The 13,777-nt window shown below is 44.8% G+C and overlaps 4 non-coding genes across 4 annotated transcripts; all 4 read right to left on the bottom strand.

Annotated features, from left to right (window-relative positions):
• Positions 1-5,631: 5,631 nt before the first annotated feature.
• LOC130309245 (U2 spliceosomal RNA) lies at positions 5,632-5,822 on the bottom strand. The gene has a single exon (XR_008857941.1). It is a non-coding gene; the product is annotated as a U2 spliceosomal RNA (small nuclear RNA).
• Positions 5,823-7,912: 2,090 nt separating this feature from the next.
• On the bottom strand, positions 7,913-8,103 carry LOC130309246 (U2 spliceosomal RNA). The gene has a single exon (XR_008857942.1). It is a non-coding gene; the product is annotated as a U2 spliceosomal RNA (small nuclear RNA).
• A 2,107-nt stretch (positions 8,104-10,210) lies between these two features.
• LOC130309244 (U2 spliceosomal RNA) lies at positions 10,211-10,401 on the bottom strand. The gene has a single exon (XR_008857940.1). It is a non-coding gene; the product is annotated as a U2 spliceosomal RNA (small nuclear RNA).
• Positions 10,402-12,496: 2,095 nt separating this feature from the next.
• Positions 12,497-12,687, bottom strand: LOC130309243 (U2 spliceosomal RNA). The gene has a single exon (XR_008857939.1). It is a non-coding gene; the product is annotated as a U2 spliceosomal RNA (small nuclear RNA).
• Between the last annotated feature and the right edge of the window lie 1,090 nt (positions 12,688-13,777).

Raw genomic sequence — 13,777 nt, 5'->3', positions numbered from 1 at the left:
TAGGCCCTTCCACCCCTTCCATACCAACATCCTCACTCTGAGTCACACCACCAAAACATTTATATTCACTCTTTCCCCAATTGACCTTAAAACCAGACGCACCACAAAACAGACTTACCAATAACTTGGATCTTCTTACAGCCGCAACAGATTCACTTACCACACATACATCATCCATATAAGCCAACACTTTAACCTCTTTACCACGACCCCCCGGAACTCTCACACCTCTCACACATTTATCCTTACGCAATAATTCTAAAAATGGTTCCATAGCACAAATAAAAGCAATAGGTGACAAGGGACATCCCTGTCTCACCCCTGAACATACTTTAATCTCCTCAGTCATCCATCCATTAATCAGAATCTTACTATACACTTCCTTATACAACATTCTCACAATATTCACAAAATCACCTGGAAACCCCATTTTAACTAGCACCTTAAACAAAAACCCATGCGACAAACGGTCAAAAGCTTTTTCAAAATCAATTGACAACACACGAACCACCTGCTTTCTACACATACCATCCCACAATATATCTCTCAACAAACACAAATTCTCACTAATTCTTCTTCCTGGCACACCACACACTTGCTCCTCCCCAATCACTTGCTCTATCACGTCCCTCATTCTATTTGTAATCAGCTTTGCAAATATTTTATAATCCACATTCAACAAAGTTATCGGCCTCCAATTCCTTACATCATTCACATCCCCTTTCTTATAAATCAAAACCACTATCCCACTCTTCATACTTTCCACCAATCTTCCATTAGCCCACATATACTTAAAGATACTCTCCATATCATCCTTCAGTACATCCCACAATTTCACATAAAACTCAGCCGGCAACCCATCCTCTCCAGGAGTCTTATTTTTAGCCATACTATCAACCGTCCTTTTAATTTCTTCCATTCCAATCTCTCTCATTAAACTCTCATACTCATTACAATCTACCTTCTTATCAATCACTTCCAGCACTTCCTCAGCCAAACCCCTATCACACTGTTTGACTGCATATAAGTCCTCATAAAACTCTTTCACCACATTCAGTACAGCTTTGCCTCTCACCAAACCACCATCCTTATCATACACACTCACTAAATCATCCTTTCTCCCAATCACTTTCTTAAAAAAATATCTTGAACACTTTTCATCCTTCTCCAATTTGTCCACTTTTGCTCGGTACATTAACTCTTTTCCTCTTTCATTCAACCAATCCTTTATATCTCTTTTCACAGCATCAATCTTACCATCCACTCTCCATCCCTTCTTTTTCAACTTAATGAGAAACCCCAACCTTTTATTCAGCCATTCATACTTCTTTCTTTCCCTAGCTTTCCTTTTATAACCTTCCCTCTTGAAAAAAACCTTAGTTCTTTCTTTAACCCACTCCCACCAACACAATAAATCCAAAAATTCTTTTTTCTTCTCACACCATAACTTATACTTCTTAATATACCTATCATATACCTCCTTTTCATCCAACAGTTTCACATTAAGCTTCCAGTAACCCCTCCCACTTATGCAAATCTCATCCAACACCAAACCACAACTCACACGCTCATGATCAGAATAAATCACTCTCTCTTGCTTATACCACATACATCCTATCATTTTGGACACAAAACACATATCTAATCTTGACTCACTCCTTCCACTCTCAGCATGATATGTTGCTAACACAGGATTCACACCACACACTTCAACCACATCTCTTAACTTGAAATCACTCACCATACTCTTAAGCATATTTCCAGAAACATCCGCATCCCTCCCAATCTCACAGTTGAAATCACCTACTAACAACACTGGTTCCTTCCCAGACAAAAACCCCTTAATTATTTCAAACAAACCCACCCTCTCCTCCTTATTCACAGGTGCATAAACATTAATTAACTTAAACTTAAACCCATGTAACCCAACCTCCACCAACACACACCTTCCTTCCCTTAACACCATTTGACTACAAACTTTAAACTTATTATTCCTAAACAAAACCCCAACTCCATCATTTCTATTTACATTAGAGCAGGACCACACTGCTGGTCCATATCTCCACTCCTCCTTTTTTGGAGGAAAATCCAATCCACATTCCTGTAGACAAATTATGTCATTATTAGTTCCTGCCAATTCCTCCAGAATGGCCGCTCTTCTATTCTTATTTTTAAAGACTCTAACATTTGACAAACTAACCGAAAAAGACATATCTAATCAAATAACAACCCATAGGAAGAAAAAACCTAGAAGAGAGTTAATGAACTTTACGGCTCAGTGTCGAGGGAGAAGTTTCTTCTCCAATGCATTTATCCATTTCACCCTCAGATATTGCGGCAAAACGATTACTCGTCTCCACCACCGTCTGCTCCATCTTTTCACCACTGGCACCTCTCGCCGCCTTCCGTGGGGGACGAAAAAGATCTTCCTCTCTCTCTTTAGCACTTTCCTCTTCTGAATTCGACCATTCAACTTTTTGAGTGCCAGACACCTGAGGACTAGGCACCTCTTCAATTCTCACCTCCTCCTCCATCTCCTCTTCAATCTCCTCCTGCACCTTCTCTTCCACCACCGTTGCTTTCTCAATAATAGCAATCACACTCTTTTCTGCCATGTCTGCCTTTGCCTTTTCCCTTTTTTTAATTGCCAAATCTTTTCTGGCCTCTTTCTCCTTCTCCCTCTTAGCCACCTCCGGACAATTTCTATACACATGTCCAACAAGGCCACAAAGATCACAAGTTCTGGGCTGTGGACAAGCTCCCGCTTCATGCCCTGGCATTTTACAATTTCGGCACTTCTTATTACCTGGACAAGCCTCTTTAACATGTCCAAACAGCAAACAATCACGGCAAAACAATGGCTGGCCATAATAATAGACATAACCCCGGTTTCCAGCGATTGAAAAATTGGCCGGTGGGTGTTTCACTCCACCAATGCTCCCAGGATCCAGCTTCAGTTTTACAAAGAACTTCCATGTGCCATTAAACACACCCAAACTACTAGTTTGCTTCACTCCCCCTTGGACACTTTCACAGTAGATACTTAGAAAGTTCTTAATCATATCCGGGTCTAAGAACGGATTGTACATATGTACAAACAGAGTCTTCACTCCCATCTCAAACAGAGGAAAAAACTTTACATTTTCCAAGACAGGGTTATTGGCATTTCTTTTCAAACATTCATAGAAGTTCTGGCAATCAGCTTCATAGATGAAGGACACATCATATATTCCTTGCTTCCTATTTTCTTGCACACAGAACAAACTATCCATGCCAAAACCACCCAATTTCTCCACAAGTTCATGTCCAATGTACTCAATCCGATTCTTACCCCGGTCAGAAGTTTCCACCACAAAACGTACAGTCTTCTCAATCGCAGGGAGGTATTCCTTTCCAGCCATTGTTCTTCTCTTGTCTGTCGATTCCACAGTAAGATCACCACTCCGGATTCCTGCTCAGCAGAACACCCGCACCCCTGACCCAGACCAAGTTTACACTTGATCGGAGCCAAAAGGCCGAGAAGCGATAACCGTGAAAGGGGCGGGCCCAACAAGGTCCCCTTCATGGGCACTATCACTGCTTGCTGTCAGGGAGGCTGCCAGACAATTTTCCATGCACACTCTGGGCTGGGGGGCAGTCAACCACCAGTACACACAGCAGAACCTAAACCCATACCATTATTGCTAAGCAGCAAGACAGGGGCCCATTGCACTCCCACGGGGCCTTTTTAAATGCAATCCATAACCCGGATTTGCCAGGAACCCTTCTTACTCCTCCTACTTGCATGTGACACTGGGCTTAGGATCTGCATAGGAAACACACACACAAGCACACACCTACCTTTGTTGCCTGCAGATGCCTCCTTGGCTGTCCCCAAACGGTATCAAACCAACACCCACGGGAAGCTGTAAGCATAGAGGACATGCCTGCACCCCATTGGACTTACCTGTGTGGGTTAAATCCGGGTTATTTGACAACCTATGGCGGTGATGGTTCTGCTCAGGCAGAGCAGTGCTGATGCTCCTCATAAAGCTGTCGCTGCTGTGAAGGTTCTAGGTGACATCACAAATCCCTATGGTTACATACACAACAAAGCTGGGTTGTTGTTGTTTACACTCTGCAAGGCCTGTGGAAGTGAGTGACATCATAGCACTGTAGTTCTGAGGGTTGTAGATGGATGCAACAATCTCCTGTTGCTTCTATGAAGGCCGTAATAGACGACATCACCAAACAGCTCCATAGTCACATACACAGCAAAGGAGAGATGTTGTTTACACCTAGTGATGTCAGTGGTATTGAGTGACATCATAGCACAGTGCTAAGGCTCCTGGGCCTGGACACAGCAGCGGCTGCAATATCTCAACGGAGAATACGTTTATATATATGTGTGTGTGTGCGCGTATATATATATATATATATATATATATATATATATATATATATATATTCTCCGCCGAAATCACTTTTAAACCCATTTCCACCTTTTTTTCCCTTCTCTTCCTCTTACTTTTTTTTCACGTTTTTTTACGTTTTTCTCCTTTTCGCCTCTTTTCTGGGCGTATTATTCTTCTTTTTCTTCTTTTTTTTCGTCTAATGCATACCCCATCAGTGCAGCAATGCTTATTCAATACCGCCAGCAGATGGAGACACTGGGGGATAATTTTCTAAGGATTTATACTGATTTTTCCTGTCTGAATTTGTCGCACAGAAAGTTGCAGGCCAAATATGTGCGACATTTCTGCGACTTTAGCTTCTAGAGCATTTTTACAACATTATACATAGGTGCTGAATACATAAAAAGCGACTGTTCAGCGACAGACAAGTCGCATCGGCTGAAAGTAGGCCAGAATGTCAGTCCATGTTGGAGCAGGTTTAGATACAGTCTAAAGCATAGATCTCAAAGTCTGTGCACAGAATTTAGCAAGGGCCTCGCACCTTCTGATGCATCAGGTAGGTGCACAATAGCATAGCCTAACCCTCTGTACTTTGGTCTATATTGATGCGGGACATAGACAGCCAGCTGATGACCAATCCATTAGTGCAATGGATGGCTGGAAGCATTTGTCTTTGCCTTTGCAATACCACAGAAGCAATGCATGGTCAATGTACAGCAATGACACACCTGTGTGAACAGCCAGGAGACCCCCCCCCCCCCCCCATGTTATGTTACATAGTTACATAGTTAGTACGGTCGAAAAAAGACATATGTCCATCAAGTTCAACCAGGGAATTAAGGGGTAGGGGTGTGGCGCGATATTGGGGAAGGGATGAGATTTTATATTTCTTCATAAGCATTAATCTTATTTTGTCAATTAGGAACATTCAGCACCCACCCGCTATCAAGGCAGCTGCCTATCATGTCATGCCCTACCTGCACAGGTGTGCTGGCTACTCAAATGATCCAATTAAGGAGGCCATTTAGTCAGCAGCAGCAGAAGTCCTGTGCCTGGACGCTCCAACAGCGGCCAGACACAAGCAGAAGCAGAAGCAGCAGAAGCAGCAGCAGCACCACCTTTTGCTTTTTGGCTGCAGAAGCAGCAGCAGCAAGGCCCACAGGGCTGGCTAGCTGGCTAGCCAGCAAGCAAGCAGGTAGCAATGAAAGTAGGAATCTTTCTTTTTAACCCTGTAAGGGGGTGGTGCACTGTACCCGAAGATACTGCCATATCGGGTCAATGCATAGGGCGACGGAAGCAAGCTTCGAAATCAGCCCCCGTTCTCAAAAATCCATTTAATATATGGTCCCCAGATAGGGGACGTATCAGATATTAAACTGATAAGAACAGATACTACACTTGATCTTAGCCAAAAGGCCGAGAAGCGATAACCGTGAAAGGGGCGGGCCCAACAAGGTCCCCTTCATGGGCACTATCACTGCTTGCTGTCAGGGAGGCTGCCAGACAATTTTCCATGCACACTCTGGGCTGGGGGGCAGTCAACCACCAGTACACACAGCAGAACCTAAACCCATACCATTATTGCTAAGCAGCAAGACAGGGGCCCATTGCACTCCCACGGGGCCTTTTTAAATGCAATCCATAACCCGGATTTGCCAGGAACCCTTCTTACTCCTCCTACTTGCATGTGACACTGGGCTTAGGATCTGCATAGGAAACACACACACAAGCACACACCTACCTTTGTTGCCTGCAGATGCCTCCTTGGCTGTCCCCAAACGGTATCAAACCAACACCCACGGGAAGCTGTAAGCATAGAGGACATGCCTGCACCCCATTGGACTTACCTGTGTGGGTTAAATCCGGGTTATTTGACAACCTATGGCGGTGATGGTTCTGCTCAGGCAGAGCAGTGCTGATGCTCCTCATAAAGCTGTCGCTGCTGTGAAGGTTCTAGATGACATCACAAATCCCTATGGTTACATACACAACAAAGCTGGGTTGTTGTTGTTTACACTCTGCAAGGCCTGTGGAAGTGAGTGACATCATAGCACTGTAGTTCTGAGGGTTGTAGATGGATGCAACAATCTCCTGTTGCTTCTATGAAGGCCGTAATAGACGACATCACCAAACAGCTCCATAGTCACATATACAGCAAAGGAGAGATGTTGTTTACACCTAGTGATGTCAGTGGTATTGAGTGACATCATAGCACAGTGCTAAGGCTCCTGGGCCTGGACACAGCAGCGGCTGCAATATCTCAACGGAGAATACGTTTATATATATATGTGTGTGTGTGCGCGTATATATATATATATATATATATATATATATATATATATATTTCTCCGCCGAAATCACTTTTAAACCCATTTCCACCTTTTTTTCCCTTCTCTTCCTCTTACTTTTTTTTCACGTTTTTTTACGTTTTTCTCCTTTTCGCCTCTTTTCTGGGCGTATTATTCTTCTTTTTCTTCTTTTTTTTCGTCTAATGCATACCCCATCAGTGCAGCAATGCTTATTCAATACCGCCAGCAGATGGAGACACTGGGGGATAATTTTCTAAGGATTTATACTGATTTTTCCTGTCTGAATTTGTCGCACAGAAAGTTGCAGGCCAAATATGTGCGACATTTCTGCGACTTTAGCTTCTAGAGCATTTTTACAACATTATACATAGGTGCTGAATACATAAAAAGCGACTGTTCAGCGACAGACAAGTCGCATCGGCTGAAAGTAGGCCAGAATGTCAGTCCATGTTGGAGCAGGTTTAGATACAGTCTAAAGCATAGATCTCAAAGTCTGTGCACAGAATTTAGCAAGGGCCTCGCACCTTCTGATGCATCAGGTAGGTGCACAATAGCATAGCCTAACCCTCTGTACTTTGGTCTATATTGATGCGGGACATAGACAGCCAGCTGATGACCAATCCATTAGTGCAATGGATGGCTGGAAGCATTTGTCTTTGCCTTTGCAATACCACAGAAGCAATGCATGGTCAATGTACAGCAATGACACACCTGTGTGAACAGCCAGGAGACCCCCCCCCCCATGTTATGTTACATAGTTACATAGTTAGTACGGTCGAAAAAAGACATATGTCCATCAAGTTCAACCAGGGAATTAAGGGGTAGGGGTGTGGCGCGATATTGGGGAAGGGATGAGATTTTATATTTCTTCATAAGCATTAATCTTATTTTGTCAATTAGGAACATTCAGCACCCACCCGCTATCAAGGCAGCTGCCTATCATGTCATGCCCTACCTGCACAGGTGTGCTGGCTACTCAAATGATCCAATTAAGGAGGCCATTTAGTCAGCAGCAGCAGAAGTCCTGTGCCTGGACGCTCCAACAGCGGCCAGACACAAGCAGAAGCAGCAGAAGCAGCAGCAGCACCACCTTTTGCTTTTTGGCTGCAGAAGCAGCAGCAGCAAGGCCCACAGGGCTGGCTAGCTGGCTAGCCAGCAAGCAAGCAGGTAGCAATGAAAGTAGGAATCTTTCTTTTTAACCCTGTAAGGGGGTGTTGCACTGTACCCGAAGATACTGCCATATCGGGTCAATGCATAGGGCGACGGAAGCAAGCTTCGAAATCAGCCCCCGTTCTCAAAAATCCATTTAATATATGGTCCCCAGATAGGGGACGTATCAGATATTAAACTGATAAGAACAGATACTACACTTGATCTTAGCCAAAAGGCCGAGAAGCGATAACCGTGAAAGGGGCGGGCCCAACAAGGTCCCCTTCATGGGCACTATCACTGCTTGCTGTCAGGGAGGCTGCCAGACAATTTTCCATGCACACTCTGGGCTGGGGGGCAGTCAACCACCAGTACACACAGCAGAACCTAAACCCATACCATTATTGCTAAGCAGCAAGACAGGGGCCCATTGCACTCCCACGGGGCCTTTTTAAATGCAATCCATAACCCGGATTTGCCAGGAACCCTTCTTACTCCTCCTACTTGCATGTGACACTGGGCTTAGGATCTGCATAGGAAACACACACACAAGCACACACCTACCTTTGTTGCCTGCAGATGCCTCCTTGGCTGTCCCCAAACGGTATCAAACCAACACCCACGGGAAGCTGTAAGCATAGAGGACATGCCTGCACCCCATTGGACTTACCTGTGTGGGTTAAATCCGGGTTATTTGACAACCTATGGCGGTGATGGTTCTGCTCAGGCAGAGCAGTGCTGATGCTCCTCATAAAGCTGTCGCTGCTGTGAAGGTTCTAGGTGACATCACAAATCCCTATGGTTACATACACAACAAAGCTGGGTTGTTGTTGTTTACACTCTGCAAGGCCTGTGGAAGTGAGTGACATCATAGCACTGTAGTTCTGAGGGTTGTAGATGGATGCAACAATCTCCTGTTGCTTCTATGAAGGCCGTAATAGACGACATCACCAAACAGCTCCATAGTCACATACACAGCAAAGGAGAGATGTTGTTTACACCTAGTGATGTCAGTGGTATTGAGTGACATCATAGCACAGTGCTAAGGCTCCTGGGCCTGGACACAGCAGCGGCTGCAATATCTCAACGGAGAATACGTTTATATATATGTGTGTGTGTGCGCGTATATATATATATATATATATATATATATATATATATATATATATTTCTCCGCCGAAATCACTTTTAAACCCATTTCCACCTTTTTTTCCCTTCTCTTCCTCTTACTTTTTTTTCACGTTTTTTTACGTTTTTCTCCTTTTCGCCTCTTTTCTGGGCGTATTATTCTTCTTTTTCTTCTTTTTTTTCGTCTAATGCATACCCCATCAGTGCAGCAATGCTTATTCAATACCGCCAGCAGATGGAGACACTGGGGGATAATTTTCTAAGGATTTATACTGATTTTTCCTGTCTGAATTTGTCGCACAGAAAGTTGCAGGCCAAATATGTGCGACATTTCTGCGACTTTAGCTTCTAGAGCATTTTTACAACATTATACATAGGTGCTGAATACATAAAAAGCGACTGTTCAGCGACAGACAAGTCGCATCGGCTGAAAGTAGGCCAGAATGTCAGTCCATGTTGGAGCAGGTTTAGATACAGTCTAAAGCATAGATCTCAAAGTCTGTGCACAGAATTTAGCAAGGGCCTCGCACCTTCTGATGCATCAGGTAGGTGCACAATAGCATAGCCTAACCCTCTGTACTTTGGTCTATATTGATGCGGGACATAGACAGCCAGCTGATGACCAATCCATTAGTGCAATGGATGGCTGGAAGCATTTGTCTTTGCCTTTGCAATACCACAGAAGCAATGCATGGTCAATGTACAGCAATGACACACCTGTGTGAACAGCCAGGAGACCCCCCCCCCCCCCCCCCCCATGTTATGTTACATAGTTACATAGTTAGTACGGTCGAAAAAAGACATATGTCCATCAAGTTCAACCAGGGAATTAAGGGGTAGGGGTGTGGCGCGATATTGGGGAAGGGATGAGATTTTATATTTCTTCATAAGCATTAATCTTATTTTGTCAATTAGGAACATTCAGCACCCACCCGCTATCAAGGCAGCTGCCTATCATGTCATGCCCTACCTGCACAGGTGTGCTGGCTACTCAAATGATCCAATTAAGGAGGCCATTTAGTCAGCAGCAGCAGAAGTCCTGTGCCTGGACGCTCCAACAGCGGCCAGACACAAGCAGAAGCAGAAGCAGCAGAAGCAGCAGCAGCACCACCTTTTGCTTTTTGGCTGCAGAAGCAGCAGCAGCAAGGCCCACAGGGCTGGCTAGCTGGCTAGCCAGCAAGCAAGCAGGTAGCAATGAAAGTAGGAATCTTTCTTTTTAACCCTGTAAGGGGGTGGTGCACTGTACCCGAAGATACTGCCATATCGGGTCAATGCATAGGGCGACGGAAGCAAGCTTCGAAATCAGCCCCCGTTCTCAAAAATCCATTTAATATATGGTCCCCAGATAGGGGACGTATCAGATATTAAACTGATAAGAACAGATACTACACTTGATCTTAGCCAAAAGGCCGAGAAGCGATAACCGTGAAAGGGGCGGGCCCAACAAGGTCCCCTTCATGGGCACTATCACTGCTTGCTGTCAGGGAGGCTGCCAGACAATTTTCCATGCACACTCTGGGCTGGGGGGCAGTCAACCACCAGTACACACAGCAGAACCTAAACCCATACCATTATTGCTAAGCAGCAAGACAGGGGCCCATTGCACTCCCACGGGGCCTTTTTAAATGCAATCCATAACCCGGATTTGCCAGGAACCCTTCTTACTCCTCCTACTTGCATGTGACACTGGGCTTAGGATCTGCATAGGAAACACACACACAAGCACACACCTACCTTTGTTGCCTGCAGATGCCTCCTTGGCTGTCCCCAAACGGTATCAAACCAACACCCACGGGAAGCTGTAAGCATAGAGGACATGCCTGCACCCCATTGGACTTACCTGTGTGGGTTAAATCCGGGTTATTTGACAACCTATGGCGGTGATGGTTCTGCTCAGGCAGAGCAGTGCTGATGCTCCTCATAAAGCTGTCGCTGCTGTGAAGGTTCTAGGTGACATCACAAATCCCTATGGTTACATACACAACAAAGCTGGGTTGTTGTTGTTTACACTCTGCAAGGCCTGTGGAAGTGAGTGACATCATAGCACTGTAGTTCTGAGGGTTGTAGATGGATGCAACAATCTCCTGTTGCTTCTATGAAGGCCGTAATAGACGACATCACCAAACAGCTCCATAGTCACATACACAGCAAAGGAGAGATGTTGTTTACACCTAGTGATGTCAGTGGTATTGAGTGACATCATAGCACAGTGCTAAGGCTCCTGGGCCTGGACACAGCAGCGGCTGCAATATCTCAACGGAGAATACGTTTATATATATGTGTGTGTGTGCGCGTATATATATATATATATATATATATATATATATATATATATATATTTCTCCGCCGAAATCACTTTTAAACCCATTTCCACCTTTTTTTCCCTTCTCTTCCTCTTACTTTTTTTTCACGTTTTTTTACGTTTTTCTCCTTTTCGCCTCTTTTCTGGGCGTATTATTCTTCTTTTTCTTCTTTTTTTTCGTCTAATGCATACCCCATCAGTGCAGCAATGCTTATTCAATACCGCCAGCAGATGGAGACACTGGGGGATAATTTTCTAAGGATTTATACTGATTTTTCCTGTCTGAATTTGTCGCACAGAAAGTTGCAGGCCAAATATGTGCGACATTTCTGCGACTTTAGCTTCTAGAGCATTTTTACAACATTATACATAGGTGCTGAATACATAAAAAGCGACTGTTCAGCGACAGACAAGTCGCATCGGCTGAAAGTAGGCCAGAATGTCAGTCCATGTTGGAGCAGGTTTAGATACAGTCTAAAGCATAGATCTCAAAGTCTGTGCACAGAATTTAGCAAGGGCCTCGCACCTTCTGATGCATCAGGTAGGTGCACAATAGCATAGCCTAACCCTCTGTACTTTGGTCTATATTGATGCGGGACATAGACAGCCAGCTGATGACCAATCCATTAGTGCAATGGATGGCTGGAAGCATTTGTCTTTGCCTTTGCAATACCACAGAAGCAATGCATGGTCAATGTACAGCAATGACACACCTGTGTGAACAGCCAGGAGACCCCCCCCCCCCCCCCCATGTTATGTTACATAGTTACATAGTTAGTACGGTCGAAAAAAGACATATGTCCATCAAGTTCAACCAGGGAATTAAGGGGTAGGGGTGTGGCGCGATATTGGGGAAGGGATGAGATTTTATATTTCTTCATAAGCATTAATCTTATTTTGTCAATTAGGAACATTCAGCACCCACCCGCTATCAAGGCAGCTGCCTATCATGTCATGCCCTACCTGCACAGGTGTGCTGGCTACTCAAATGATCCAATTAAGGAGGCCATTTAGTCAGCAGCAGCAGAAGTCCTGTGCCTGGACGCTCCAACAGCGGCCAGACACAAGCAGAAGCAGAAGCAGCAGCAGCACCACCTTTTGCTTTTTGGCTGCAGAAGCAGCAGCAGCAAGGCCCACAGGGCTGGCTAGCTGGCTAGCCAGCAAGCAAGCAGGTAGCAATGAAAGTAGGAATCTTTCTTTTTAACCCTGTAAGGGGGTGGTGCACTGTACCCGAAGATACTGCCATATCGGGTCAATGCATAGGGCGACGGAAGCAAGCTTCGAAATCAGCCCCCGTTCTCAAAAATCCATTTAATATATGGTCCCCAGATAGGGGACGTATCAGATATTAAACTGATAAGAACAGATACTACACTTGATCTTAGCCAAAAGGCCGAGAAGCGATAACCGTGAAAGGGGCGGGCCCAACAAGGTCCCCTTCATGGGCACTATCACTGCTTGCTGTCAGGGAGGCTGCCAGACAATTTTCCATGCACACTCTGGGCTGGGGGGCAGTCAACCACCAGTACACACAGCAGAACCTAAACCCATACCATTATTGCTAAGCAGCAAGACAGGGGCCCATTGCACTCCCACGGGGCCTTTTTAAATGCAATCCATAACCCGGATTTGCCAGGAACCCTTCTTACTCCTCCTACTTGCATGTGACACTGGGCTTAGGATCTGCATAGGAAACACACACACAAGCACACACCTACCTTTGTTGCCTGCAGATGCCTCCTTGGCTGTCCCCAAACGGTATCAAACCAACACCCACGGGAAGCTGTAAGCATAGAGGACATGCCTGCACCCCATTGGACTTACCTGTGTGGGTTAAATCCGGGTTATTTGACAACCTATGGCGGTGATGGTTCTGCTCAGGCAGAGCAGTGCTGATGCTCCTCATAAAGCTGTCGCTGCTGTGAAGGTTCTAGGTGACATCACAAATCCCTATGGTTACATACACAACAAAGCTGGGTTGTTGTTGTTTACACTCTGCAAGGCCTGTGGAAGTGAGTGACATCATAGCACTGTAGTTCTGAGGGTTGTAGATGGATGCAACAATCTCCTGTTGCTTCTATGAAGGCCGTAATAGACGACATCACCAAACAGCTCCATAGTCACATACACAGCAAAGGAGAGATGTTGTTTACACCTAGTGATGTCAGTGGTATTGAGTGACATCATAGCACAGTGCTAAGGCTCCTGGGCCTGGACACAGCAGCGGCTGCAATATCTCAACGGAGAATACGTTTATATATATGTGTGTGTGTGCGCGTATATATATATATATATATATATATATATATATATATATATTTCTCCGCCGAAATCACTTTTAAACCCATTTCCACCTTTTTTTCCCTTCTCTTCCTCTTACTTTTTTTTCACGTTTTTTTACGTTTTTCTCCTTTTCGCCTCTTTTCTGGGCGTATTATTCTTCTTTTTCTTCTTTTTTTTCGTCTAATGCATACCCCATCAGTGCAGCAATGCTT

The sequence above is a fragment of the Hyla sarda genome, unplaced genomic scaffold (assembly GCF_029499605.1).
Source record: "Hyla sarda isolate aHylSar1 unplaced genomic scaffold, aHylSar1.hap1 scaffold_1518, whole genome shotgun sequence".
NCBI lineage: Eukaryota > Metazoa > Chordata > Amphibia > Anura > Hylidae > Hyla > Hyla sarda.
Note: the sequence above shows the minus strand (reverse complement) of the source record. Positions and strands in the feature narration are given on the sequence as shown.